Here is a 27,744-nt window from a genome sequence, read left to right as displayed (position 1 = left end):
GGAGGTTCAGCAGGGGTAGCTCTCATGCCCTTACCACTCTTTCTTAATTGCAAATCCAACAGGGAAAGAGGGAACTTGCACCCGGATACAATTTTACCACCTGGGCAAGAGGAAGAAAGGCTTTCTTCCAAAGGTCCAGCCATGAGAAGCCACTATACTTTGAACTCCTACTATTTTACTCCAGTGAATTTCTTGTTCTAACATTCTTCCCAACTCCCCTACCTCCTCTGTGGAAGAACCAACTCTCCTTTGTTCTCTGGACTTGTCTATGGTTTTGCTGTAGTTTTCTTGCCCTGGATGGCAATTCTCTGCTATTCCCGGATAAACCTATTTTTGCTAGTAAAGTAACTGGCAGTTTTATTTTTAATATAAACAGTTACATGTTACCAGATTTGGGGGTGCTATTCAATCATGGCTATGAGTGGTGGAGAGTGTTGAGAAATACGGTGTAGGACTTCATACAGAAGGGTCTTTTCTGGGGTTAGAGCTATGAGCAAAGGGTTCATGGGAAGGAGATGTGTATCAGTCCATCTTTCTTATTCCCTGCTTTTTAGGATACTGTGACATCTATCCCTTGTAGGGTGGGCTAATTCCTAGAGTAACAAACAACTTGCCTGTGAACACACCTTACATTAACCAAACAATCGAAAGCCTATACCCCCAACCACCTCCTTTAACTCTCACACACCAAGCCAACAGTTACCCTGCCTTAAATCACCCCAGGGCCAAATACTGGATAATGAGAGACCACCCTTAAAGCCCAGAGTCCACTAACATTCAAAGTACCCCATCCTAAGCTCACTCAAATTTGCCTGCTATGCCTCACCCATTCCTTCCCACAGAAACCACAATAGAGGCTCTGGGTCATGTTCTCCTCTCCTTTTGCTTCCTTACTGACCCTGTGCGGCTTTGGATGGAACGATGTACTTCCCTCTCTTGGGAACTGGGAGCAATAAGACTTCTTTCAATGGCACTGACCACTCTGTCATTACTCAGTCACCCTTCCAAATGAAATCCTGGTGTAATCAAAACAAGAGGCCATGGGGGAATCAGGGCCAAACTGTGGAAATCCTTGGGTGCTAATGAGTTGAGGCTATTCCACAGGAAATAGGAAAAGAAAATGTAAGATCTTTTTTTTTTTTAGCATGTGATAACATAAATCTGAGCTTTAAGAAGAGAATGCTGGTAGTGGGGAGAAGAAGGGAGAGATTAGATGCAGGGAGGCCAGTTTGGAAGCTGTTCAGTGGGCAATTCCTAGCAACTAATTGGAAAGAGAAAGGGAAGGGTAGAGAGAGGTCAAAGATAATTTAAGCTTTTTACCTGGTTGACCAGGTGGATGGAGATGTCACTAACAGATAGATATACAGAGCACAGGAATATGGGCAATTTGGGGTAAAAGATGAGTTTGGTCTGGTACTCACAGAGTCCAGGAGCCACTAGACAGGTCTGCAGCTCTGTGGAGACACCAGTCTTGAACCTTTAGTTAGGCATCTATGGAGAGGTAGTTGCAGGAGAGTCCTTTCCTTTATCATATTTGAAATGTTCAGTTTGCTGCACTATCCAATATAAAAGTAAACATAAATCATAGTCAAAATTTATAATTTGTTGAAATGGCTGTAGGGTCTGGATACAGTCAGGAATAGAAATGTGTTCATTTGTCTAATTGAAGGCAGTGAGGGTACTTTACTGACAAGGTGCAGTAAAGCTGTTTTTATGTTGAAACAGTTAAGATGGATCCTTAATAACATCGGTGCCAAGAAAGGCATTATTTTTGTGCAGAGACCATTGGCTCTAAACCTAAACACTGCAGCTATTTTAATAGTAAAGTAACAGGCCAGTGTTTAAGGTAAAATCAGATTACCTTGTTTTTCTTCTGTGATGTCTTGGCTCACCATGAAACTTATTCACTGCTTGTATACTTTTGCTTTCTTTAATCTGCCCTCTTCTTGAACTCCCGAGTGAGCCAGAAAAAGTGAAATTAAAGTTTGAGCTTCTGATGCTAAACAATTGCATTAATTCATCTGACAAAAGTGGTACATAATTTATCCAGTATAGACCTGGTTGTAGCCTAAATTTTAAGAGCCAGGAATGTTCCTTTTCTCATGAAATCTTGGGTTCCTTACCACCCAGCCAATCAATCTATGTACCAGAATTGCACTAGACAGAATTTCAGCATATTTATGATATTCAGAGTGCGTTCAGTATGTTTACAAAATATAGAACTTCAGGATTCCAAAGGTGTCTGCTGGATCCCTGAAAAAAAAAAAAAAAAACACTAATTTTCCCAGTGCAATCATTTCAAGATTGCAGCACTGTGGCACACACACAGACTTCAGATAAGCAAAACCACAAAACAGCTTTAAATCTGTTCTTTTGAATACTGGTGCTTTCTAAATTTCTTCCACTGAGTGGGGAGGCTGTGATGTAAGTGACAGAACTCCAGATCCGGGGGATGGGGGAGGATCTTTGGGGGAATAAAAGGAAAAAAAAAAACAAACCAAAAAACCAGAAATGTGTTGGACTCTATCCTTCCAGTTGCTTCCTAGGCCAAAAGTTTTAGGGTTTTTCTTGATTCCCCTCCCCTTACCTTCTATAACTGTTCCATCAGCAAATGTTCGCTCTGCCTTCATAATATTTTATTTTTTTTTATGTTTACTTTAGAGAGAGAGCGCGCAAGTGAACGAGTGAGCATGAGCGGGGGAAGGGCAGAGAGCGAGGGAGACACAGAATCTGAAGCAGGCTCCAGGCTCTGAGCTGTCAGCACAGAGCCCGACATGGGCCTTGAACCCATGAACTGCGAGATCATGACCTGAGCCGAAGTCAGACGCTTACCCGACTGAGCTACCCAGGTGCCCCTGCCTTCATCATATTTCCAGAATTTGATTATTTCTCATCACTGTGGTCCAAACCAACATTATCTCTTGCTTGGACTTTTGTAATAGCTGCCCGTCCAGTCTTGCTTCAGCCCACGACCTCCTTATTGTTCTTTGAGAGCCCCAGACACACTCATTTCTTAGGGCCTTGCACTGTCTTTTCCCACCTCCCGGATTGCCTTTCTGTTGGATTTCCACATGGGTGGTCCCTTTAGTCTTTATTTAAGAGTCATCTTCTCATTCAGGCCTTCCCTCACTGCCCTATCCAACATCTTAGCCCTCCCCAACTGACAGCTGATATCCCCCTCCTTTTTTTCCCTCAGCATTTATCACTCTCTTATGTACTATTTGTTTTACCTTTTTAACTTGTTTATTGTCTGTCACCCCTACTTGAATATTAGCTTCATGAAGACAGGGATTCTTTTTGGTGTATTTTTCATGACTCTATCCCCACTACCTCGTGCATGTCAGGCACTTCCTAAATATTTGCTGAATGAATTAGTGGTTCTTTACTTATAGCAGTGATATTATTTTCCTTTAAAACATTAACTAAAAAACAATTTCAAGTAAATAATAGTACGAGTGGTGTGCACACATTACAACAGTCACAAAGGCTAGTGGTGAAACACTGAAAACACTGAATTAAAGTGGTACAAAATGGGGGCACCTGGGTGGCCTAGTTGGTTAAGCATCTAACTTCGGCTCAGGTCATGATCTCACAGTTCATGGGTTCAAGGCCCACGTCGGGCTCTGTGCTGACAGCTCAGAGCCTGGCCCCTGCTTCAGGTTCTGTGTCTCCCCCTCTCTCTGCCCCACCCCTGCTCATGCTTGCTCTCACTTGCTCTCTCTCTCTCTCTCTCTCTCTCAAAAATAAATAAACATTAAAAAAAATGAAGTGGTACGAAATAGTTTGCCAACGTACAGGCTAGGTCACATAATCTTCTAGAGCCGTGAACTTGTCATTGATAATACTCTGAAGAAAACTCACTGATTGGGCTCCACTAATTTAAAGTTGTTGAAGTTTTGGTAGAATTATACTGAATTTGGCAACTCTTTCTGCCCATGGATCCTGTTCCCTTGCTTTCATAAAAACACCTTTTTGCACTGGGGGAAAAAAAAAGAACTATACTGAATTTTACCTTCCCACCCACTGTAAATATGGAATGTTTAAGCAAAAGGAGCGAACAGGATGTAAAATGGCTTAGTCCCCTACCCACAGAACATTTTCAGCAGCCATTTATATTCAGCTGCTGTGTTCCTTCCAGAATCCAACAGGCCTGGGTAGAGTCCGACTTGCACCACTTCAGTTGGCTTTGTGACCTCGGGGGGACTTATCTGTCTGAAGCTTAGCTTCTGCACCTATAAAATGGGGACAATAATGGTAGGAGTGTAACAAAAGGGCCAATATAGGCAGAGCTCTTAGCTCAGGGCCCGACCCATACATAGCAAGGGCTCAATAAATCTCCTTTTTACCATCACTATTCAGATACGTTAATTCACTGCTGTGTCCTCCGCACCTCAAATAATACCTGGCATGTAGCAAGCACTCCGTGAACATTTGTGAAATAAACATCATCATTCATTATTATCGTTGTCTATCTAGGCTTGGCCACACTTGCCGCCCCCCCCCCCCAACAATTCGCGTTTCCAAATGGACTTGAAGGCGATAGACCAGTATTCTTCAACTTTTCCCTGCAAAGATTCAGATAGAACTTATTTCTTCTGAATTCAAATGATTAAAGTGGGGTTTTTTTTGTATTTTAAAATTACAGTACTATGTTTGAAATTTTATTATGTAAGGTTAATGGATTTAAATCACTGGAGTTCATTTTTACATAATTTAAATGTTCTTTTGGTTGAGCTATTTCTTGAGGACTGCTCCAAAACGCCTTCAATGAGATCAAAATAAATTGATAGGCATAATGCAACCTTATGTGTGGGTAGTGCCGATTTTAGATTCTTCCCACAGTCTTCAGCAGTACGAGGAGATTGTAAACCCATCTCATATACCCAGAGAGACTCAGTGTATGCATCGCCCTCATAAACTTGGCAAAGGAGCAGCGATCACATCATTATAATCGAGGTACTTGTTTGATCCAACTTTTCTTTTTCTGTGTTCCCAGCTCCATAAAAATACCCCTTCTTCACATTCCTATATTTTCATCTTCTTTTTTGGGTAGTCTTTATTTATTTTAATCCATGATCTGATAGCCAGAGCTTCCCTCAGTCCGAGGTGGGCGGAGTGGCAAGTAAATTCATTAGTTTGAGAAGAGTATGGGGGAAGAAGAGGGATCATTTATTCATCAAGATGCTCAGATGCCTATTAGGTGCCCCAGGGCTCCCGGTGTGGACATGAAGAATACGATGGGTTGCTGCCCAGTGGAGGAAATAGTAACATGAGGTAATAAAAGCTCGGATAGAGCCGTGTCTGATGTGTTCCGGAAGCTCAGAACGAGTGGTGACTTCCCACCTGGACAGAATAGGGGTTTACAAAGGCTTTACAGAGGAAGGTGCAGAAGAATGGGGCCTTTGGGTATGAAGAGGACTTTTTCAGCAGGTCCACAAATGTGGGGGCGGGAGGGGAGGAGTCATTCCAGACTCAAGCATCCACTGTGAGCAAAGAGGTGGGACTGTCAAAGTTCGAGATGAAATTTCTCTCCTTCAAACCGGCCCCTCCTTCTGCCTTCTGTATGCCAGTTAATGGCTGCACTATTCACCTGATTACCTGTATCTATCTGGCAGGTAACAGGAAAATTCAGTTCAAAATGGCTTCAACAACAGGGGATTTCTAGACGAGATAACTGGGGAGTCCAGGACTTCATGGTCAGTTGATTCAGCAGCCCAAAGGTGTCTCTGGGGATCTAACTTTGTTTTGCTGCGCACATGGTCGGCTCTAGTCTATGGCTCATCCACGGGGGTCACTAGATGTTTGCCAGCTAATCTGGGTCTACGGGATTCCTTGGTCTTTTCCGGGGGCAGGGAAGGGAGAGCATTGAGTCTCAGCCTTCCAGTAGAGAGTTCTGACATTCACCCTTACTGGCAAGTTTAGACCACATGCTCACTCCTGAACCAAAACGATAGCCAGAGCAATGGAATGTGTTAATTAATGTAAGTCGGTCAAAGCCCACCACCAATGTTACGTTAGGGTGAGCTTCACCAAAGCATGTGGGCTGCACAATGGGAAAGACTGGGGGTCAATTCTGGAGTGACGGTCTGGGTATTTTTAGGACGGGGAAAGCTGGGTAGAAAACAAATAAATGTCCACTACAATCACTACCCAGTTAGGAACGTGGGAGAATTCAGTATTGCTTCCCTCTCACTTCCCTATGTCCAACTGGTCAATACACACTGCTGATTCTATCTTCTTCTTCTTTAATGTTTTATTTATTTTTGAGACATTGCAAGCAGGGGAGGGGCAGAGAGAGGGGAAGAGAGGATCCAAAGCAGGCTCTGCACTGACAGCGGTGAACCCAGTGTGGGACTCGAACTCACCAACTGTGAGATCATGACCTGAACCAAAGTCGGACACACAACCTACCAAGCCATCCAGGTGCCCCTGCTAATTCTACCTTTTTATCATTCTTTTGTCTTTTTATCATTCTTTTGTCTGTCCATTCTTTTGCCTCTGTTTGAGCACTCATCATTTTTCACCCATACTCTTAAAATCCCTCCTGACTGGGTTTTCTCTGTCTCTGCTCTCTCCTTGCTCCAAAGTTCCTTTGTACTTGTCTTGCAGTGATCTTCCTGTTATTCCCCAGCTTACAACCCAAATCACCCCCATGGGTTAAATAATAAACTCTAAACTCCTTGGTAAGTCTTAAATGGCTTCCAAGAACTGTGTTATTAGCTTGCTAGGGCCACCATAACAAAATACTGCAGACTGGTAGCTAAACAATGGAAAATTTTCTCATAGTTCTTTAGGCTAAAAGTCTAAGATCAAGGTGTTAGCAGGGATGGTTTCTCCTGAGGCCCCTCTCTCCTTGGCTTGCAGATGGCCACCCTCTTGCCATGGCCTCACATGGCCTTTCCTCTGTGCACGCACATCCTTGGATCGCTTCCTCTTACAAGGACACCAGTACTATTGGATCACGACCCTACCCTTAGGACCTCATTTAACCTTAAAGGCCAGGGCTTGCTTGCATAGCACAGAGTAAAACTGGAAGGAAGTCAGAAAGATTAGCACGGACCCTGCACATGGATGACGTGAATTTGTGAAGCATTCCATAGTTCTCATAGGACCGCCCCACAGGTTACATGCTAATCACAAAGAGGAAAATGAACTCTTACAATGGAGAGATCTACTTGTCACCACTATATGGAAGTGATCAAGCCTGGCACACTAACGTGGGGCAGCCTCTGTGCCTGTAAGATATCATGCGGTCTGTGTGCTGACTCAGTTATGATTCCAACCTGAATCCAATCAAGCCTCTAGACTTCACAGGAAATATGGGAATTGGGGGGAGGGGAGTGGTGAGAAAGAGTTAAATGACAACAAGAGGAAACACGTAGATAAAATCAGAATATGGGCCATTCTACAAGGGCACCACTAATAAAACACTGTTTGGGGGAATCTGGTACCTGACTGTAAGACATATTTTTTATATCCTCAGACAGACAAGATGGTGCTTCATAATCCACTCAGGTGTACAGAACGCTCTCTAAGACTCTCAAGGGCATGCTTTATAGCTCCTTTCAGCTAGACAGCATGCTTCTGATACAGGTATACCTCGTTTCATTGTGCTTTACAGAGATTGCGTTTTTTTAAATTATTTTTTAAATTTTTTATTTTTGCAAATTGAAGGTTTGTGGCAACTCTGCATAGAACAAGGCTATTGGTGCCATTTTCCCAACAGCATTTGCGCAGTTCACATCTCTGTGTCACATAATGGTCATTGTCACAACATTTCAAAAGTTTTCATTATTATTATATTTATATATAATATTTATATTATATATATTATATATTTAATATAATATATTACATATATTACATAATATAATAATATAATTATATTTATATATAATATTATTATATTTGTTATGGTGACCTGTGATCAGTGAGTAAGACTTGCTGAGAACTCAGATTGACAGCATTTTTTAACAATATTTTTAAATTAAGTGGTACAGTTTTTTTTTCGACAGTGCTATTGCACATTTAATGGACTACAGTATAGTGTAATGTGAATTTTATATGCACTGTGAAACCAAAAAATCCATTTGACTCGCTCTCTTGGCATGGTCTGGAACGGAACCTGTAGTACCTCTGAGGTATGCTGGTACTCCTTAGGATGTAGTCCAACAGAAGCTTCGCAAGGAGCCCAGGGTGAGCAAAGGCCTAACTCAAAGGGCCTGATCCTCATGTCCTAATGGGATGAGATTTTGCAGAAGTCTTGGAAAAGGGTGTGTGTATTTTGCAAGTGAGAGAAAAGCAAATAATTTGTGGCTGGAGGGCACAAAGGTCTCATGGCAATTTTTAAGACATAGCTTCAAATTCTTTAAATCTGGATGGGCTCTGTGACTAGTTCAGACAATCCAGCATGGAGGACATGACGCTGTGTGATTTCTGAAGCTAGGTCATAAAAAGTAATGCAGCCTCTGTCTTGTTTACCTAAATACGCGCTCCCAGATTGATGGGCCATTAGATCAGAACTTGAGCACCCTGAGGCCACCACACTAGACAGGCTACATGGACATGCTCTGGTGGGCGATCCCAGCTGAGCTCAGCCTTCCAGCCATCCCAACCAAGGTGCTCTGCAGACATGACAGTGAAGCCAACTCAGCCCCTGTGCCCAGTCCATCTGCCACCTGAATATCAGCAAGCGATTTCTGTCAGAGTTCTGTGAAACAACAATTGTCTGACTCACCCCTGCCTGAATTCATGATTCACAAAATTGGGAGATACAAATAGTTGTTTTTAGGGCTCCTGGCTGGTCAGTCTGTAGAGCATGCAACTCTTAATCTCAGGGTTGTGAGTTCAAGCCCCACGTTGGGTATAGAGATTATTTAAAAATAAGATCTTTTAAAAATTTAATAGAGAAATAGTTGTTTCAAGCTACTGAAGTTATAGAATATTTTAAAAAGTTGTATGTGGACAGCTTTGGCTCTTCAAAAAGTCATTGTCACGTAGGGGGAAAGATGGGTATGTTTGAAGGGCTCTAGCAGCCAAATGCAATAAGTCATCCCTGATGGCACACACTTTGGGGACAACTGGGGAGACATGAACATGGACTACTAGATAATAGTTTTAGGAAATTATTGTTAATTTTGTTAGATACAATAGTGGTATTGTGGTTATGTAGAAAAATGTCTTTATTTCTAGGAGATAATTCCTGAAGTAATTATAGATCAAGTATCATTATGATTGCAATCTACTATACAATGCCTCAGCAAAACAATCACACACACACACACACACGCACACACACACGCACACAGTGAATATAGCAAAAGGTTAACAATTGCTTGAATCTAGGTATGAGATATACGGTTGGTTGTTCATTATACAACCCTTTTAACTTTTCTGTAAGGGAAAATTCTGTAGTAAAAAGCTGAGAAAAAATATCAGGGAAAACTAACTTATGAATCTGAGTATGTGGCAGAATAATTAGCACAGGTAGGTATCCAATAAATGTTGGATGAAGTACTTAGGATTGTCAAATTCATCGAGACAGCAAGTCAAATGGTGGTAGCCAGGGGCTGAGGGGAGGGGAGAATGGGGAGTTAATGTTTAATAGGGACAGAGTTTCAATTTGGAAAGATAAAAAAGTTCTAGAGATGGATGGTGGTGGTGGTACAACAGTGTGAATGTACTTAATGCCACTGACTGTACTATTTATTTGAGAGAGAGCATGCATGGTGGGGGGGGAGGAAAGGGAGAGAGAGAGAAAGAGGGAGAGGGAGAAGGAGAGGGAGAGGGACAGGGAGAGGAAGAAAGAATCTCAAGCAGGCTCCATGCTCAGCACGACACGGGGCTCAATCCCACAACCCTGGGATCGTGACCTGAGTGGAAATCAAGAGTCAGATGCTCAACCAACTGAGCCACTCAGGGCCCCCCCACTGACTGTACTCTTAAAAATGGTTAAAATGGAAAAAAAATGGTTAAAATGGTAAAATTTATGTTATATATTATTTACCACAATTTGAATAAAAAATTTCAATGTTGGATGAACAATGGCTACCCAAGCCCTAATTTCTGGAAACTGGAAATATTTTCCATGGCAAGTGGGAATTCAGAAGGCCAATGGAATTCAGGTTGTCAATCAACTGACCTCAAGATAGGGAGCTTAAGTTGGATGATTCGGGTCAACCTAGTGTAGTGACCAGGATCTTTATAAGTGATATAGGCAGGCCACAGAGGGAGTCAGAGACTGGAAGATGTTGCTCTGCAGGCTCTGAAGATGGAAGAGGGGGTGATGAGCAAAGGACCGCAGAAGGTGGACACACAAGTCAACATATTCTCAGCCTTCAGAAGTAACAAGGCCCTGCTGACATCTTGACTTTAACCCTGTGGGATGCATTTAAGACCTACGACCTCCAGAACTGAAACACAACACACTTGAGTGGTTGTGAGCTGCTAAGTTTGCAGTAGTTTGTTACCGCAGCAATAGGAAACTCATACAAATGGCAAGGACAGGTTAGAAGGAATTTTGATGTACAACCACATTTGGTCTTTATTACTATGAAATATTTTAGACACACCAAAAAGTCATACCTATCTGATTGCCTGTATATACAGGCTTGCACAACAGGGAAAGAGTAAGCAATTAAAATGCAAATCTGATAATTTTCTCTTTAAACCCATCAGGAATGTCTGGGTGACTCAGCTGGTTAAGTGTCCAACTTCAGCTCAGGTCATGATCTCACGGCTTGTGAGTTCAAGCCCCGCATCAGGCTCTGTGCTGACAGCTCAGAGTCTGGAGCCTGCTTTGAATTCTGTGTCTCCCTGTCTCTCTGTCCCTCCCCAGCTCACTCTTTCTCTCTCTCTCAAAAATAAATAAACATTAAAAAAACCCCAAAACAACCATCAATAGTTCCTATAGCCTGTAGTAGAAAGCTTAAGTCTTTGTTTCTAACTGGGCCCTTGCTTGCGGTTTTGGCGTAATCCTCTGCCTGGCCCTCTAGAAATGCTGAATTTCTGGCATTCTCCTCACTCCCTGAGCTTGTTTGCTCACACCTCAATGCCTTTGCCCATGCTGTTCCCTCTGCTTAGACTGCCATTCCTCCCCTCGGCATCTGGCTAGAATTCACTCCTCCTTTACTTCTTAACTCAGCTCAAAGCCTTCTCTAACCTCCAGATGCAGCCTAGCTGCTTTTTTTATCTGCACTATAGAGCATCCATGGGAGACAGTGATACCTACTGCATTACAAAATTTATTTGGACCCTGCTGCTAGACCACACGTTCCTTGAAGACAGGGGCTTTATTCATTGGCATCTACCATTTGCTGGAGGGTCTCAGCTAATGCTCCCTCCATATACATGGAAGAAATGTGTAATGACCCCTTAGTTGTTTTAAAAATACAGGCTGGAGGGGTGCCTGGGTGGCTCAGTTGGTTAAGCACCTGACTTCGGCTCAGGTCATGATCTCATGGTTCGTGAGCTCAAGTGCTGCATCGGGCTCTGTGCTGACAGTTCAGAGCCTGGAGTTTGTTTCAAATTCTATGTCTCCCTCTCTCTCTACACCTCCCCCGTCCCCCTCAAAAAAAGGAACAAACATTAAAAAAATTTTTTTTAAATACAGGCTGGAGAATTGGCTTGAAAAAATATATAGTGATATTATCTGACTTTGATATATGAAGAGATTGTTCTGTTTTTGGAAAGTCACCTTTCAGTTGTATAAATTTGATTTCATTTTAAGCAAAGTCTAGAGAGAGAGAGAGAGAGAGCATATGCAAGCTGGGAAGGGACACAAAGAGAGGGAGAGAGAGAATCTCAAGCAGGCTCCACGCTGCCAGCACAGAGCCCAAGTAGGGCTCAAACTCAGGACCCATGAGATCATGACTTGAGCCGAAGTCAAGAGTTAGACACTTAACCAACTGAGCCACCGAGGTGCCCCTAAGCAAAGTTTAAACTCATCTTAAAAGTCAGCAGCTGTGACAACAAAATCCTTTTTTTATCTATCAGATTGGCAAAGATTTTATTTTTTTCTTTTCTTTTTCTTTCTTTTTTTTTTTTTTTACAGATTGGCAAAGATTTTAAAAATTTGAGAAGACAGGTGTGCCTGGGTGACTCACTTGGTTAAGCATCTGACGCTTGGTTTTTGTCCCAGGTCATGATCTCACGGTTCATGAGTTCGAGCCCCAAGTCAAGTCCTGCATTGGGCTCCTTGCTGCCAGTGTGGAGCCTACTTGGGATTCTCTCTCTCCCTCTCTCTCTGCTTCTCCCCCACTTGCACTCTTGCTCTCTCTCAAAATATAAAAACTTAAAAAAAATGTTTTTGAGAAGACCTTGTGTTGAATATGACTGTAAATTGGTTCAACCTCTTGGGAGAGCAATTCAGCCACTCTCAAGATACAAAGTGAACATATTTTTGATGCAATAATTCTATTTCTATGATTTTTTCCTGCAATTTCCTGTGCATGTATGAAAAGATATGTACAAGGACACTTATTGAAGCATTGTTCTTAATAGCAATATATTAGAATCAAGTAAAAGCCTACTGATGGGACACTGGCAAAATAAATTAGGGCGATTTTACTATGGAACACTCTGAAACCATGAACAAGAACAAGGAAGTTCCATGTTACTAATGGATAGAATATCCAACTTATATTCTTTTTTATTTAAAAAAGTTTTTTAAGTTTATGTATCTATTGAGAGAGAGAGAGAGAGAGAGAGAAGGCAGGGAAGGGCAGAGAGAAAAATCCCAAGCAGGCTCTGAACCATCAGCGCAGAGCTCAGTGCAGGGCCCAAATCCATGGACTGCAAGACCATGGCCTCAGCCGAAATCAAGAGTCAGACGCCCAACCAACTGAGCCACCCAGGCACCCCAAGTTATATTCTTTTTTAAAAACCATTGATGATTTTTTTGATAAAGATAATGCCAATTGATAAAGAATGGAAGCCAAAGGTTCCATGAACTTTAAACTGTATTTACTCAGCACTGATTTTAGGTGAGAGATTAAGTAAAATTAGTGATGTAAGCCAAATGATGCAGGAATCAAATCCAGCGTGCATAATGCTCTTGATAGCATCAAAGGAATTAAGAAATTCTCTGAAGAAAACCAATGATTATGTTAATCAAACACTGGTCACTGATGCTACACAAATTGCAGAACCTCTTGATTTTGACACCAACTTTTCCCCATTAGAAAAAAATAAAAAGGGGGCGCCCGGGTGGCTCAGTCGGTTGAGCGTCCGACTTCGGCCCAGGTCATTATCTCACGGTTTGTGAGTTTGATCCCTGCGTTGGGCTCTGTGCTGACAGCTCGGAGCCTGGAGCCTGCTTCGGATTCTGTGTCTTCCTGTCTCTCTGCCCCATCCCCACTCATGCTCTGTCTCTGTCTTAAAAATAAATAAAATATTTTTAAAAATTAAAAAAAAAAAGAAAAAAGAAAAAGGAGGAAAATCCTCAACTGAAAAATCTCATTACCTGGAAGTTACATTATTAAGAAACAACAACAACTCTGTAAGAAGGCAAGAAAAAGAAATAGAAAACATACAGTTTAGCGAGGAAGAAATAAGACTCCCTATTTGCAGAAAAAATAATGACAACACCAAATGCTGGTGAGGATGCACAGAAATTGGGTTGCCGGTGGGAGTGTAAAATGGTTAAAAGTTTGGCAATTTCTTTAAACTTAAACATACAATTACCATCTGGCCCAGCAATTATACTCTTGGGCATCTATCCAAGAGAAATTAAAACTTACACTGACACAAAATCTTGTGCGTGAAGGTTCATAGCGGTTCGATTCCTAAGAGCCCTAAACTGAAAACAAGCCAGATGTCCTCCAACAGGTTAATGGTTAAATAAACGGTGGTACATTCATACCAGAGGATATTGCTCAGCAAGAAAAAGGAATGAACTACTGATACATGCAACCATTTAGATGAATCTCCAGGAAATTATGCTTGGAGGGAAAGAACCAGTACCAAAAGGTTACTATACCATATGTTTCCACTTATGTAACATTTTTGAAAAGACAAAATTTCAGCAATGGAGAATAGATTTGTGTGTGTTTGCCAGAAGTTCAGGACAAGGGTGAAGAGGGAGGGAGTCAAGTATGGTTATAAGAGGGCCACACGGGAGATGCTTGTGGTGATGGAGTTGTCCTGTGTCTTGACTGTGGCCATGAATATATGAATCTGCACATGTGATAAAATCGTGTAGAGCTGAATACACATAAAGCAGTACAAGGAAAAGTAGGCTAATCTAAATTGTGTGGATGGAATGTATCAATGTCAATATCGTGGTTGTTGACAGTGTAGAACAGTTTTGCAAGATGGTACCACTGGGGAGAACTTGGTAAAGGATACATGGATCTCTCTGCATTACTTCTTATAATTGCATGTGCATTTACAACTACCTTTAAAAAGCTCAATTTAAAAAAAAAAGCAAGATATAGGGGCACCTGGGTGGCTCAGTTGGTTAAATGTCCCACTCTTGATTTCAGCTCAGGGAATGATCTTACGGTTCTTGAGTTGGAGTCCAGTATTGGGTTCCAAGCTCGCAGTGTGGAGCCTGCTTGCGATTCTCGCTTTCTTTCTCTCTCTCTCAAAATAAATACATAAAATAAACTTTAAAAAGAGCAAGATGCAGAACAATGTGTATAGCATGCTACTGTTTTTGTAAAAATGGGGGCTCTCAATTTATAGATATGCTTGTCTTTGCATAGACTATTTCTGGAAAGATAGCCATAAAAATGGTAACTGGTTTCTTCTAGGAAGGACAAATGGGAACTGAAGGTCAGGGGAGAAGAGAGACTTACTTTTCACTGTAGAGTCTTTTGCACAGTTTGACATTTTAAACCTGTGCATGTATTACTTTTACATTAAAAACTACAAGGAATTTAAAAATAAAGCAAGTTTGAATATTAAATACATACTTTTGTAGTGAAAGCAAAGATGAACATGTATCAACCACCATTTTACGTATTATAAAGATAGGCCCCTTTTAATGGGGGAAATAAGGACTTTTTAAAAAAATTAATTAATTAATTAATTAATTAAAAAATTTACATCCAAGTTAGTTAGTATTGCAACATGATTTCAGGGGTAGATTCCTTAATGTCCTTTACCCATTTAGCCCATCTCCCCTCCCACAACCCCTCCAGTAACCCTCTGTTCTGTATATTGAAGAGTCTCTTATGTTTTGTCCCCCTCCCTGTTTTCATATTATTTTTGCTTCCCTTCCCTTATGTTCACCTGTTTTGTATCTTAAAGTCCTCATATGAGTGAAGTCATATGATTTTTGTCTTTCTGTAATTTCACTTAGCATAATACCCTCTGGTTCTTTCCACGTAGTTACAAATGGCACGATTTCATTCTTTTTGACTGCTGAGTAACACTCCATTGTCTATATATACCACATCTTCTTTATCCATTCATCTGTCGATGGACATTTGGGCTCTTTCCATACTTTGGCTATTGTTGATAGTGCGGCTATAAACATTGGGGTGCATGTGCCCCTTCAAAACAGCACACCTGTATCCCTTGGATAAATACCTAGTAGTGCAATTGCTGGGTTGTTAAGGTACTTCTCTTTTTAATTTTTTGAGAAATCCTCGCCAACATCTGTTGTTGCCTGAGTTGTTAATGTTAGCCATTCTGACAGGTGTGAGGTGGTATCTCATTGTGGTTTTGATTTGTATTTCCCTGATGATGAGTGATGTTGAGTATTTTTTCATGTGTCGGTTGGCCATCTGGATGTCTTCTTTGGAGAAGTGTCTATTCATGCCTTTTGACCATTTCTTCAATGGATTATTTGTTTTTTGAGTGTTGAGTTTGATATGTTATTTATAGATTTTGGATACTAACCCTTTCTCTGATATGTCATTTGCAAATATCTTCTCCCATTCTGTCAGTTGCCTTTTAGTTTTGATGATTGTTTCCTTCACTGTGCAGAAGCTTTTTATTTTGATGAGGTCCCAGTAGTTCATTTTTGCTTTTGTTTCCCTTGCCTCCAGAGACATGTTGAGTAAGAAGTTGCTGCAGCCGAGGTCAAAGAGGTTTTTGATGGCTTCCTGTCTTACATTTAGGTCTCTCATCCATGTTGAGTTTATTTTTGTGTATGGTGTAAGAAAGTGGCCCAGGTTCATTTTTCTGCATGTCGCTGTCCAGTTTTCCTAGTACCACTTGCTGAAGAGACTGTCTTTATTGCATTGGATATTCTCTCCTGCTTTGTCAAATATTAGTTGGCCATATGTTTGTGGGTCCATTTCTGTGTTCTCTATTCTGTTCCATTGATCTGAGTGTCTGTTTCTGTGCCAGTACCATACTGTCTTGATGATTACAGCTTTGTAATACAGCTTGAAGTTTGGGATTGTGATGCCTCCTGCTTTGGTTTTCTTCTTCAAGATTGCTTTGGCTACTCGGAGTCTTTTCTGGTTCCATACAAATTTTAGGATTGTTTGTTCTAGCTCTGTGAAGAATGCTGGTGTTATTTTGATAGAGATTGTAGGAAATAAGGACGTTTATTGGGAGGAGGGGGCATGCTCCAGCAGCACGTACCTCTGCGAGAAGGCCACTGGTGTCTCCTAATTTGTAAGTTCAGAGTGGGAGTGGGGTCACTGCACCCCCCATACTGACAAAAGCACCGTTTGCCAACATTCTGCTGCTGGCTGTAAAGACTTCACTTTAAGCCACCACGGTTCAGCCCCAGGGGAAGCTTTTATCCTCTGAAATATCATTATACATAACTTAACATTTAAAATCAATCATCACTCCCAGCTACGTAGGTGTTATTATGTATTAACATGTTGAGTTGGAACGTGTGCTGAAGGTGAAGAAGGCCCACGCTTCCCGAAGGAACCAGGAACGCCCCTCTGATGATTCTGATTCCTTGTAGTGAAGCTACTTATGGCTGTTTGATCCTTAGAAATAAGACCAGGTGTCTGTTTACTCAGTTTACGATGATCAATACCACATCATCACTACTGAGTTCTTTTAATTTTTTTTATCACTGATTATGTTCACCTAATATTTTCTTGGTGAAACCTGTTTTCAGGAGATAAAGGTTTCTATTTATCGACAACAGAAAAATCAACTGAACAGTCTGTAAAAATATGCTAACAAAATCCTGCATCCCACACTACCTGTAGACAAAAAGCCAATATTGCACAGATGAAATTTAAAATGTGAGATTTATGGGCACCTGGGTGGCTCAGTCAGTTGAGCGTCCATCTCTTGATTTTGGCTCAGGTCATGATCCGAGGGTTGTGGGAACAAGCCCCATGTCTGGCTCATGCTGAGTATAGAGCCTGCTTGGCATTCTCTCTCTCTCTCCCCCACCCCTGTCCCTCTTCCTCTCTCCCCCTCTCTCTCTTTCTAAAATAAATTGAAAAAATAAAAAATAAAATGTTAGATGTAAAGTATAAATGTATGATTTGATTGCGTGACGAGCAGATCAAATACTTATTTCTTAGAAACTTCTCTTTCCCTTCCCCCATCTCCAATGCCATCAAAGATCTAAAATATTTCAGACCTGAAAGATGCTCAAATCTGTCAGTGTTTAACAGGTGGGGAACCAATGCAAATAGAACATTACACCTCCCCAAAACCTACTGTTCCTGTTCTTACCACACAACAAGCTGCATTACAGACCGTGAAAAACAGAAGCTCTTGTTGGTTATACTGACAGTAATACCAAAGAACATGTTTAATGTCAGAAAATGAGCATTCAGTTTTCACACTGCACAACCAATGCCCTGGGAAAAAATATATATAGAAAAGTGATGGCTTTGGCAGCTCCTTAAGAAAGAATGCACAAAAACACAAGGGAAGAAACCGACCTCAGATTTGCTGAAAATGCATGGTTTTAGTAGTTTCTTGTTAATGGAAAACCTTCTTAGTTTCATGAGAGTTAGATCTTTGATGCACTTTATTTGTAAATAAGGCCATGTTTAAGTAAAACCAAATCCTCTGGTAAGAATGTGTGAGAGAAAGTTATCTCCATCGTCCCCTTTGGACACGGATTCTGTCACAGAGGCCTGGACACTCCACTAGAGGCCTCTGAGAGCCACCCTTCTCTAGCCTGCTCAGTCCTCCGAGGCTGTGTGGGAGGGGCCACCTTTCCTAGAAGATCAAAATCATGTTCTGAGCCAACAGAGCACCACTAGTGGTGATATTCCCACTTGCTTGTGCTGAGGTCCTGGCTTCCAGTGTGCTACCTGGGTTCCTGTCTAGGGTGGGTTCATGTCCCAGTTTGTCTGGGAGTGAGAGGTTTCTTGGGACACAGGAAATTTTTTTAAATTTATTTAATTAATTTTTAAAATTTACATCCAAGTTAGTTAGCATATAGTGCAACAATGATTTCAGGAGTAGATTCCTTAATGCCCCTTACCCATTTAGCCCATCCCCCCCTCCAGTAACCCTCTGTTTGTCCTCCATATTTAAGAGTCTCTTATGTTTTGTCCCCCTCCCTGTTTTCATATTATTTTTGATTCCCTTCCCTTATGTTCATCTGTTCTTTCTTAAAGTCCTCATATGAGTGAACTCATATGATATTTGTCTTTCTCTGACTTATTTCGCTTAGCATAATACCCTCTAGTTTCATCCACGTAGTTGCGAATGGCAAGATTTCATTCTTTTTGATTGCTGAGTAATACTCCATTGTATGTATATACCACATCTTTATCCATTCAGCCATCGATGGACATTTGGGCTCTTTCCATACTTTGGCTATTGTTGATAGTGCTGCTATAAACATTGGGGTGTATGTGCCCCTTCAAAAGAGCACACATGTATCCCTTGGATAAAAACCTAGTAGTGCAAATGCTGGGTCGTTAGGGTAGTTCTCTTTTTAATTTTTTGAGGAACCTCCATACTGTTTTCCAGAGTGGCTGCACCAGTTTGCATTCCCACCAGCAGTGCAAACGAGATCTTCTTTCTCTGCATCCTCGCCGGGACACAGGACTTTTAGTCGTAAAACTAAATACTAAAGACTAACAACTTAAACATAAGACTGGAAACTGTAAATCTCCTAGAAGAAAACATGAGGGAAAGCTTCATGACTTTGGTCTTGGCAACGATTTCATGATATGACATCAAAAACTCGGGCAACGAAAGCAAAAATAGACAAGTAGGGCAACATCAAACTGAAAAGCTTCTGCACAGCAAAGGAAACAATCCACAGAAGGGAATGGCAAGCCAAGGGATGGGACAAAATATTTGCAAACCACAGGAGAACCACAATGGGACATCACCTCACACCTGTTAGAATGGCCCTTATCAAAAAAACCAAAAGGTAACAAGTGTTGGCAAGGATGAGGAAAAGTTGGAACCCTCGCACACTGTTGGCTAGAGTACAAAATGGTGCAGCTGCTATGGAAAACTGTATGGAGGTTCCTCAAAAAATTAAAAATAGAACTACCATATGATCCAGCAATTCTACTGCTGGGTATATATCCAAAAGAATTTAAATCAGGATCTTGAAGATACAATCTGCAATCCCATGTTCACTGCAGTATTATTCATGACAGCCAAGATATGGAAACAACCCAAATGTTCATCAACAGATAAATGTACAGAGAAAGCGAGGTATGTACATGCAATGGAATATTATTCAGCCTTTAAAAAGGAAGAAAAGCCTACATTTTTCAACAACATGGATGGACCTGGGAGACTTTATGCTAAGTGAAATAAGTCATCACAGGACAAATACTACATGATTCCACTTAGGTGAGTATATAAAATAGTCAAACTTATAGAAGCAATAAATAGCATGGTGGTTGTCAGGGAATAGGGGGATGGGATTATAGGAAGTTTTTGTTCAATGGGTATAAAGTTACAGTTATACAAGATGAGAAAGTTCTAGAGATTATACAACAGTGTGCCTGTAGTCAACAATATGGTGTTATACACTTAAAAAGTAAAGAGGGTAGGTCTCGTGTTGAATATTCTTTTTTAAATTTTTTAATGTTTTTTAAAATTTATTTTTGAGAGAGAGCACAAGTTGGGGAGGGCAGAGAGAGAGAGAGAGAGGGAGACACAGAATCTGAAGCAGACTCCAGGCTCTGAGCTGTCAGCACAGCCCAACGTGGGGCTCAAACTCACAAACTGTGATATCATGACCTGAGCTGAAGTTGGATGCTTAACTGACTGAGTTACCCAGGCACCCCCTTTATGTTTTTTATTTTTGTCATGTTGAATATTCTTAACACACACATGTACACACACAGAAAAGCAATGGGACACAAGGAAGGGGTTGGAGGTGACACATATGTTTATTTCCCTGACTGTGGTGGTGATGATATCATAGATGTATTCATATATCCTAACTCATTAAAATGTATGCATTAAATACTAGTGATTCTTTGTGTATCAGTTATACCTCAATAAAGCTGTAAAAAAGGAGGTAAGATATATAATTTTTAGGAAGGCCCTTTGGCCAGTGCCCTGCAGCAGATCTGTATAATCTTGATGCTTTTGATATGGAAATCTGCTTAACGCTAAAATATAAGATGAAATGAAATCTTCAGTCCCTATTTTTTTTATGTTTATTTATTTTTGAGAGAGAGAGAGAGAGAGACAGACAGACAGACAGAGCACGAGAAGGGAAGGGGCAGAGAGAGAGGGAGACACAGAATCCAAGGCAGGCTCTAGGCTCCAAGCTGTCAGCACAAAGCCCAATGAGGGGCTGGAATCCATGAACCACGAGACGGTGACCTGAGCTAAGTCAGACGCTTAACCGAATGAGCCACCCGGTGCTCCTTCAGTCCCTATTTTAAGATGAAAATATTAGAGTTTCTTTTAAAAAGTCAGTCCCATTCACAATGGCCAAAAGGTGGAAGCAACCCACATATTCATCGAGAAAATAAATGCATAAACAAAATGTAGTAGGTCATAAAATGGAACATTATCAGCCTTCAAAAGGAATAAAATTCTGACACCTGTTACAACATGGATGAACTGTAAGGACGTTATACCGAATGAAATAAGCCACACACAAAAGAGCATATACTGTATGACCCACTTTCATGCAGTACCTAGAGTAGTCAGATTTAGAGAGATGGAAAGCAGGATGGTGAATGCAGGGGTTTGAGGACTGAGGAGTTGTTGAATGGGTGCAGAGTTTCTGTTAGGGAAGATGAAAACGTTCTGAAGATGGATGGCAGTGACGGATGCACAACAACGTGAATGTACTTGACACTGCTGTATCACCTACTGTATGCATCGTATACAGAATGTATCTAATGCCACCATACACGTAAACTGGTTAACATGGTAAATTCTCTTATGTATATTTTACCACCATAAATTTTTTTTTAAGTTAAAAAAGAAAGCTGAGCCAGGGCGAGGCAGACTGGGACGGTGGGCCATCCCTGTCTTGCACCCTTGTGCTTTTCCCCTCCACACCTCTGCCATATAGTAAGTGCATTTTGATTCACCTGCTCACTCAAACCACGGTCCCATAGGCAGAGGATTCCTGGTCTCAGCCCTTATTGTCTGAAAGGGCAGGTTTGGAAATACCAGATCCCACTTTTCTCTAGTCCAGGATATAGCTGATTGGATGGGTTGACCCTTGGTCCAAACACAGCAAGACTCATGGTGTGTTTTGAAAAGATGAGCTGGACCAGTCAGATTCCTCCCTTGATTATTTTCATTAATGGACACAAAATGCAGATGCAGTTGGCACTGGACTCTGCAGAAGAGAAATAGAGAAACGGAGTACGGCAAGAAAGGTCTAAGAGAGACCCTTCTTGAGGTTTGCTGAGTCAGCCTTCTTTAGATTGCCAGCAGACTCTATTCTCATGATGCCTTCTTCTACTTGAGCTACTTGGACAGGATTTCTTCTCCCAATTTCCCAAAAGTGAGTGGAACTCACTGAGAAGCCTTCTGTAGTCAGAATCGCTTGATAAAATTGGATTTTATCTGCATAATTATAACAAAAGTAAGCCTGGGAAACTCACATAGCCTAGGGCAGTGGTTTTCAACAGGGGATGATTTTGCTTCTCAGGGGATATTTGCTAATCTTGAGACACATTTCTGGTTGTCAGAACAGGAGGGAGAAAGTGGATAGGTGCACAGGCTTCTAGTGGGTGCAGGCCAGGGATCTGCTAAAGATCCTGCAATGTACAGGACAGTGGATCACAAGGAATTACCTGTCTCAAAATGTCAACAGTGATGAGTTTGAAAACTCTGCTGGAGAGGAATGAAGCTTTTAAAAAGTAAGCACAAGAATTTATTCAGACCCAAATTTCCTAACTTGAAATCATTTAAAAGTATTTCCAGCCTCCAAGACAGAGGCAATGGAGGACATGAGTCATTCTTGCTGGTTCAGAATCTATTCACTATTGATTTGTCCTTAGGGAACCACCCTTCCCCGCTCTCAGTCCAGGTAGTTTCTGTGAGGTTGACCCGAATGGCCACAGATCTCGGGCTGGCCAATCAGAGTATCATTACCCTCCCTGCCCGCCCCCCCATCTTCAGTAGTGATGGAGGTGAAGAGAGGGGTATGTGACCAAAACAGACCAATCCTGGGACCAGGAGCATGCTCTTCCAGTGGAGGATGCTGGGAAGGTAACTGAATTGCTGGCCACCTGGAGGGGAGCACCTGGCTAGCTGGGAGCCCTCAGAGACAAGTGAGCTGTGAGATGGGGTGAGGCACTAGGTCTGGCTATGCCCAAGCCACCCCCTGCAGTTTTCAGTGATGTGAGCTGGTATATTACAATTTTACTTAAGCTACTTGAAGTTGGGCTTCTCTCACTTGATATTCAGAGATAGAGTGGCTCAGACAATATCTCTACCATAGGTTTGGCAGAGCATAGGAAAGACTCCTATGGTAACATGTAGAGTGTGTGTATGTGTGTGTGTGTCTATGCAAAATTATATATAATATAGATACTATTGGGGCACCTGGGTGGCTCAGTTGGTTAAGCTTCCAACTCTTGACTTCACAGTTGTAAGATTGAACCCCGTATCAGGCTGTGTGCTGATGCAGTGCAGCCAGCTTGGGATTCTGTCTCTCCCTCTGCCTCTCACCTGTGCTCTCTAAACAAACAAACAAACATTCAAAAATAGATACTATTTGGAGTCTTGCTTTATTTTTTCTCCCCAACAGAAGATCTATATACTTACTTCCACCCTACCTATTTTAGTCCCTGTTGGTTTCCTCCCAATAACCTCTCCTCTCCCAGCTGAATTCAGTCATTATTGGCCTCAGCCCTTCTGTCTGTGGTTCCCTTCATACCAGTGCCTACCTGCTGGGCCCAGTGAACTGAAAGTCAGCTCATGCTTACTGACTACCTACTAGGTGCCACACACAGTGCTAAGCACTGCATACACATGACCTCATCTGATGTGCATAAAAACCCTCTGTGTAGGGACTATTACTCTCCTCATTTTACATATAGGAATTTGCTTAACACCTCACAGTTCATAAGAAGTTGACTTAGGATTCAAACTCAAGTTGGTCGGTTCCTAATGGTTGTGCTCTTAACCGCTACTCCACATTGCCATCTAGTTATTTACAAAGATTAATTACTGGGGTGCCTGGGTGGCTCAGTCAGTTAAGCGTCTGACTCTCAATTTTGGCTCGGGTTATGATCTCATGGTTTGTGAGTTCGGGCCCTGCATCAGGCTCTGCGCTGACTGCTTGGAGCCTGCTTTGGATTATCTGTCTTCTCTCTCTCTGTTCCTCCCCTACTTGCTCTTTATCTCTCCATCTCAAAAAGTAAATAAACATTAAAATTTAAAAAAAAAGATTACTTGAGCCAGGAAAAAACAGTCTATGGAAGCGAATCAATACATTTTTGAGACATTTTGTCCTACAGAGACTTAGATGTGAAGAAAGTTACAACTTTTTTGTGTCTATGAACCGGTGTTCGTAATCTCAAGGCATTTTCCAATCAAATACAGGTTCCCAATATTTCCACAAAAGGAAATGTAACTTTCATAGTTCTTGTCTGATCTGCCAGCTGTATGCCACTGTGCAAGCTTTTAAATCACTGTTTGACAATACATAGGCAATGCTTAGTAATACATGGTGGCAAGTGGCTCCGTGTCTGCATTTCTGAGTCACGGCCAGATACCCATAAAGCCAAGTGACATATGCTCTAATGGGGTCTGACTCACTTATATAAGCTCATTAACTTGACAGGGCTTGATTTCATAAAATTGAAGAGGACTCTCCAAACTTTTTTTTTTTTTTTTCAAATTTATATATAACAATAATAGGAGTTCAAAATTATCCCTATAGCCTCATGTGACTTTGGTTTAGTCATTGCTTAACTGCTCTCTTTTTGTCTCGGGTGAAATTTCTCAAAAGTGCAGCATACCATACCAGGTGCCAACCACTGGCTCCCCAGTCACTTCTCTATGCCTTGCAGCCCAGTTCTCTGGCTTCTGTTCCCTCCATGTCACTGAACTTACCCACCATCTCCTAGATCCAACTGACCCTTTACAGATCTTACCTGGCTTCGCTTCTCTGCAGCATACTATTTGCCACTCCAGTCTTCTTGACATTCTCTCTCTTCTTTTTTTCTTTTTTAAAATTTTTTTACCATGTATTTATTTTTGAGAGACAGAGAGAGACAGAGCATGAGTGGGAGAGGGGCAGAGAGAGAGAAGGAGACACAGAATCTGAAGCAGCCAGCAGGCTCTGAGCAAGCTGTCAGCACAGAGCCTGATGCAGGGCTCGAACCCACAAACTATGAGATCACGACCTGAGCCAAAGTCGGATGCTCAACCGACTGAGCCACCCAGGTGCCCCTACATTCTGTCTCTTCTTGATTTCAAGACAGCATGCTCCCTTGGTACTTCCCTTGCCTTTCAGCACTAATCTTAGTCTCTCTTGCTGGCTGCATTTTTCCTCCTCTCTTTCATAGAGATATTCTGTCCTTACTTCCCTTTCTCTAGTCTAAGCACCATCTTCCACAAATGTATCCTCTACTCCACTGCCCTGGAAACCTCTCTAATGGAAACTGAGTAAATCTTGGGGTCTCCCAATGCCCATCTCAGCTTGGTGAGGCATTCAAAGAAACACCCCAGTAAATTAAAAACATTTCTGATGTTCTCTTCTACATCTTAAAGAACATCCAGAGAGGTCTTATTTTTAATCCTAGACACTGCCTCCCCAAATCTTCTTTCTCTATTACGCAGCTATTTAAAGAGTAAGGTAAATTTATAAGCAGTAGCCTGGAAAGCTAAAATTATTAGCATACTCTTAAATTAAAAAAAAAAAACTCACAAGTTACAAAGATGTAGGCTAAAGTTCCATCTATGTTTCCAAAAGGTATATGTGAGTATATATAGGGAAAAGTTCAGCATGAAATGCACAAAACAATAGGTGGTGACTTCAGGGCAAAGTGATGGTAGACGGAGTGAGGAAGATTAGAAGAATGGAGGTTTTTAGACACACACACACACACACACATTTACACTATTTTGTCTTAATCATTTACACTATTATGGCTTATCATTTACACTATTTTGTGTTAATATTTTTAAAAAATTCTCTGAGATACTAGAAGCTTTCCTACTAAGATCCAGAACAATGCAAGAATATCCCCCCTCATTATTCCTTTTTAGCATTATACTGGATATGCTACCTAATGCAACAAGACAAGAAAACTAGATAAAAGGGAAGAAAGAAATAAAATGGTCTCCATTTGCAGCTGACACGATTGTCTGTGTAGAAAATCTGAGGGGTGTCTGGGTGGTTCAGTTGGTCAAGTGTCTAACTCTTGATTTTGGCTCAGGTCACAATCTCATAGTTGTGAGATCAAGCCCCATGTCAGGCTCTGTGTTGGGCATGGAGCCTGCTTAAGATTCTCTCCCATTTTTATAAGTAATTCATTCACTACTTGTTGAATACATATTATGTAAACAAACAAACAAAAATAAGATTCTCTGTCTCCCTCTTCCTCTACCTCTCCCTTGCTCTGTCTGCCACAAACGCACCCACTCTCTCAGATAGATAGATAGATAGATAGATAGATAATAAAATGTTTAGAAAATCTGAAATATTACCCCCCCAAAACTCCTGGAGCTAATAAGCAATTATCATAAGATTACAGGATACAAGACTAATGTACAACAGTCAATTGCTTTCCTATATATCAGCAATGAACAAGTGGAATTCAAAATTGAAAACACAACACCATTTGCATTACCAACTCCAAAAATTAAATACTTAGGTGTAAATCAGGCAAAATATGTATAAGATCAATATAAGAAAAACTACAAAACTCTGATGAAAGGAATCAAAAAAGACCTAAATCAGTGGAGAGATATTCCATGTTCATGGATAGGAAGACTCAATATTGTCAAGATGTCAGTTATTCCCAACTTGACCTGTACTTTCAATGTAATACCAATTAAAAATCCTGGCAAGTTATTTTCTGGATATTGATAAAACTGATTCTAAAGTTTTTATGGGCAGGCAAAAGACTTATAATAGCGAACACAGTATTGAAGGAGAGGAACAAAGTCAGAGGACTGACACTGCTTGATTTCCAGACCTACTATGAAGCTAAAGTAATAAAAACAGTTTGGGGGCGCCTGGGTGGCGCAGTCGGCTAAGCGTCCGACTTCAGCCAGGTCACGATCTCGCGGTGAGTTCGAGCCCTGCATCGGGCTCTGGGCTGATGGCTCAGAGCCTGGAGCCTGTTTCCGATTCTGTGTCTCCCTCTCTCTCTGCCCCTCGCCCGTTCATGCTCTGTCTCTCTCTGTCCCAAAAATAAATAAACGTTGAAAAAAAAAAAAAACAGTTTGATATTGGCAAAAAAAAAAAAAAAAAAAAAAGATCGATGGAATAGAATAGGGAGTCCAGAAATAGACCCACATAAAGATATTCAGTTAATCTTTGACAAAGGAGCAAAGACAAGACAATGAAGCAAAGATAGCCTTTTCAATGGATGGTGCTGGGACAAGTAGACATCCACATGCAAAAAATATGAATCAAGACACAGGCCTTACACCCTTTACAAAAATTAACTTAAGATGGATCACAAACCTAAATGTAAAATGCACAAGTATAAAACTCCTAGCAGATAGGAGAAAAATCTAGATGACCTTGGGCATGGTGATGATGTTTTGGGATACAACAACAAAGGCATGATCCATGAAAGAAAGAATTGATAAACTGAATCTTATTAAAGTAAAAAACAACTGCCCTGCAAAATACATGAGAATTAGAAGACAAGCCACAGACTGGGAGGAAATATTTTCAAAAGACAAAGACTGGTATCCAAAATATTTAAGAACTCTTAAAACTAGGCAATAAGGCAAAACAACCCAATTTAAAAATAGGCCAAACACCTGACATTTCACCAAAGAAGATACATAAATGGCAAATAAGCATATGAAAAGATGCTCCACATCATACGTCGTCAAAAAATGCAAATTAAAATCACAATAACACACCACACACAGCTAATGTAAAAAAATACAAACACCACCAAATGCTGGCAAGGATGTGGAACAATAGGAACTGTCATTCATTGCTGGTGGGAATGCAAAATGGTGCAGCTACTTTGGAAGACAGTTTAGCAGTTTCTTATAAAACTTAACATACTCTTACCATATGACCCAGCAATCACACTCTTTGGTATTTACCCAAAAGAGCTGAAAACTTATGTCCACACAAAAACCTGCATGCAAGTCTTTATCTCAGCTTTATTCATAACTGCTAAAAATTTGGAAGCAACCAAGATGTATTTTAGGAGGGAATGGATTAACTGTGGTACAGCAGACAAAGGAATATTGTTCAGAGCT

General features: G+C 41.1%; 1 pseudogene; it reads left to right on the top strand.

Moving 5' to 3' along the window:
- The first annotated feature begins 7,003 nt into the window (after nucleotides 1–7,003).
- On the top strand, nucleotides 7,004–7,104 carry LOC122495343 (annotated as a pseudogene).
- The last annotated feature ends 20,640 nt before the right edge of the window (nucleotides 7,105–27,744 follow it).

Source organism: Prionailurus bengalensis, chromosome E2, assembly GCF_016509475.1.
Source record: "Prionailurus bengalensis isolate Pbe53 chromosome E2, Fcat_Pben_1.1_paternal_pri, whole genome shotgun sequence".
Classification (NCBI taxonomy): Eukaryota; Metazoa; Chordata; class Mammalia; order Carnivora; family Felidae; genus Prionailurus; species Prionailurus bengalensis.
The sequence above is the reverse complement of the archived record's forward strand: the minus strand, read 5'-3'. Positions and strand labels throughout refer to the sequence as shown.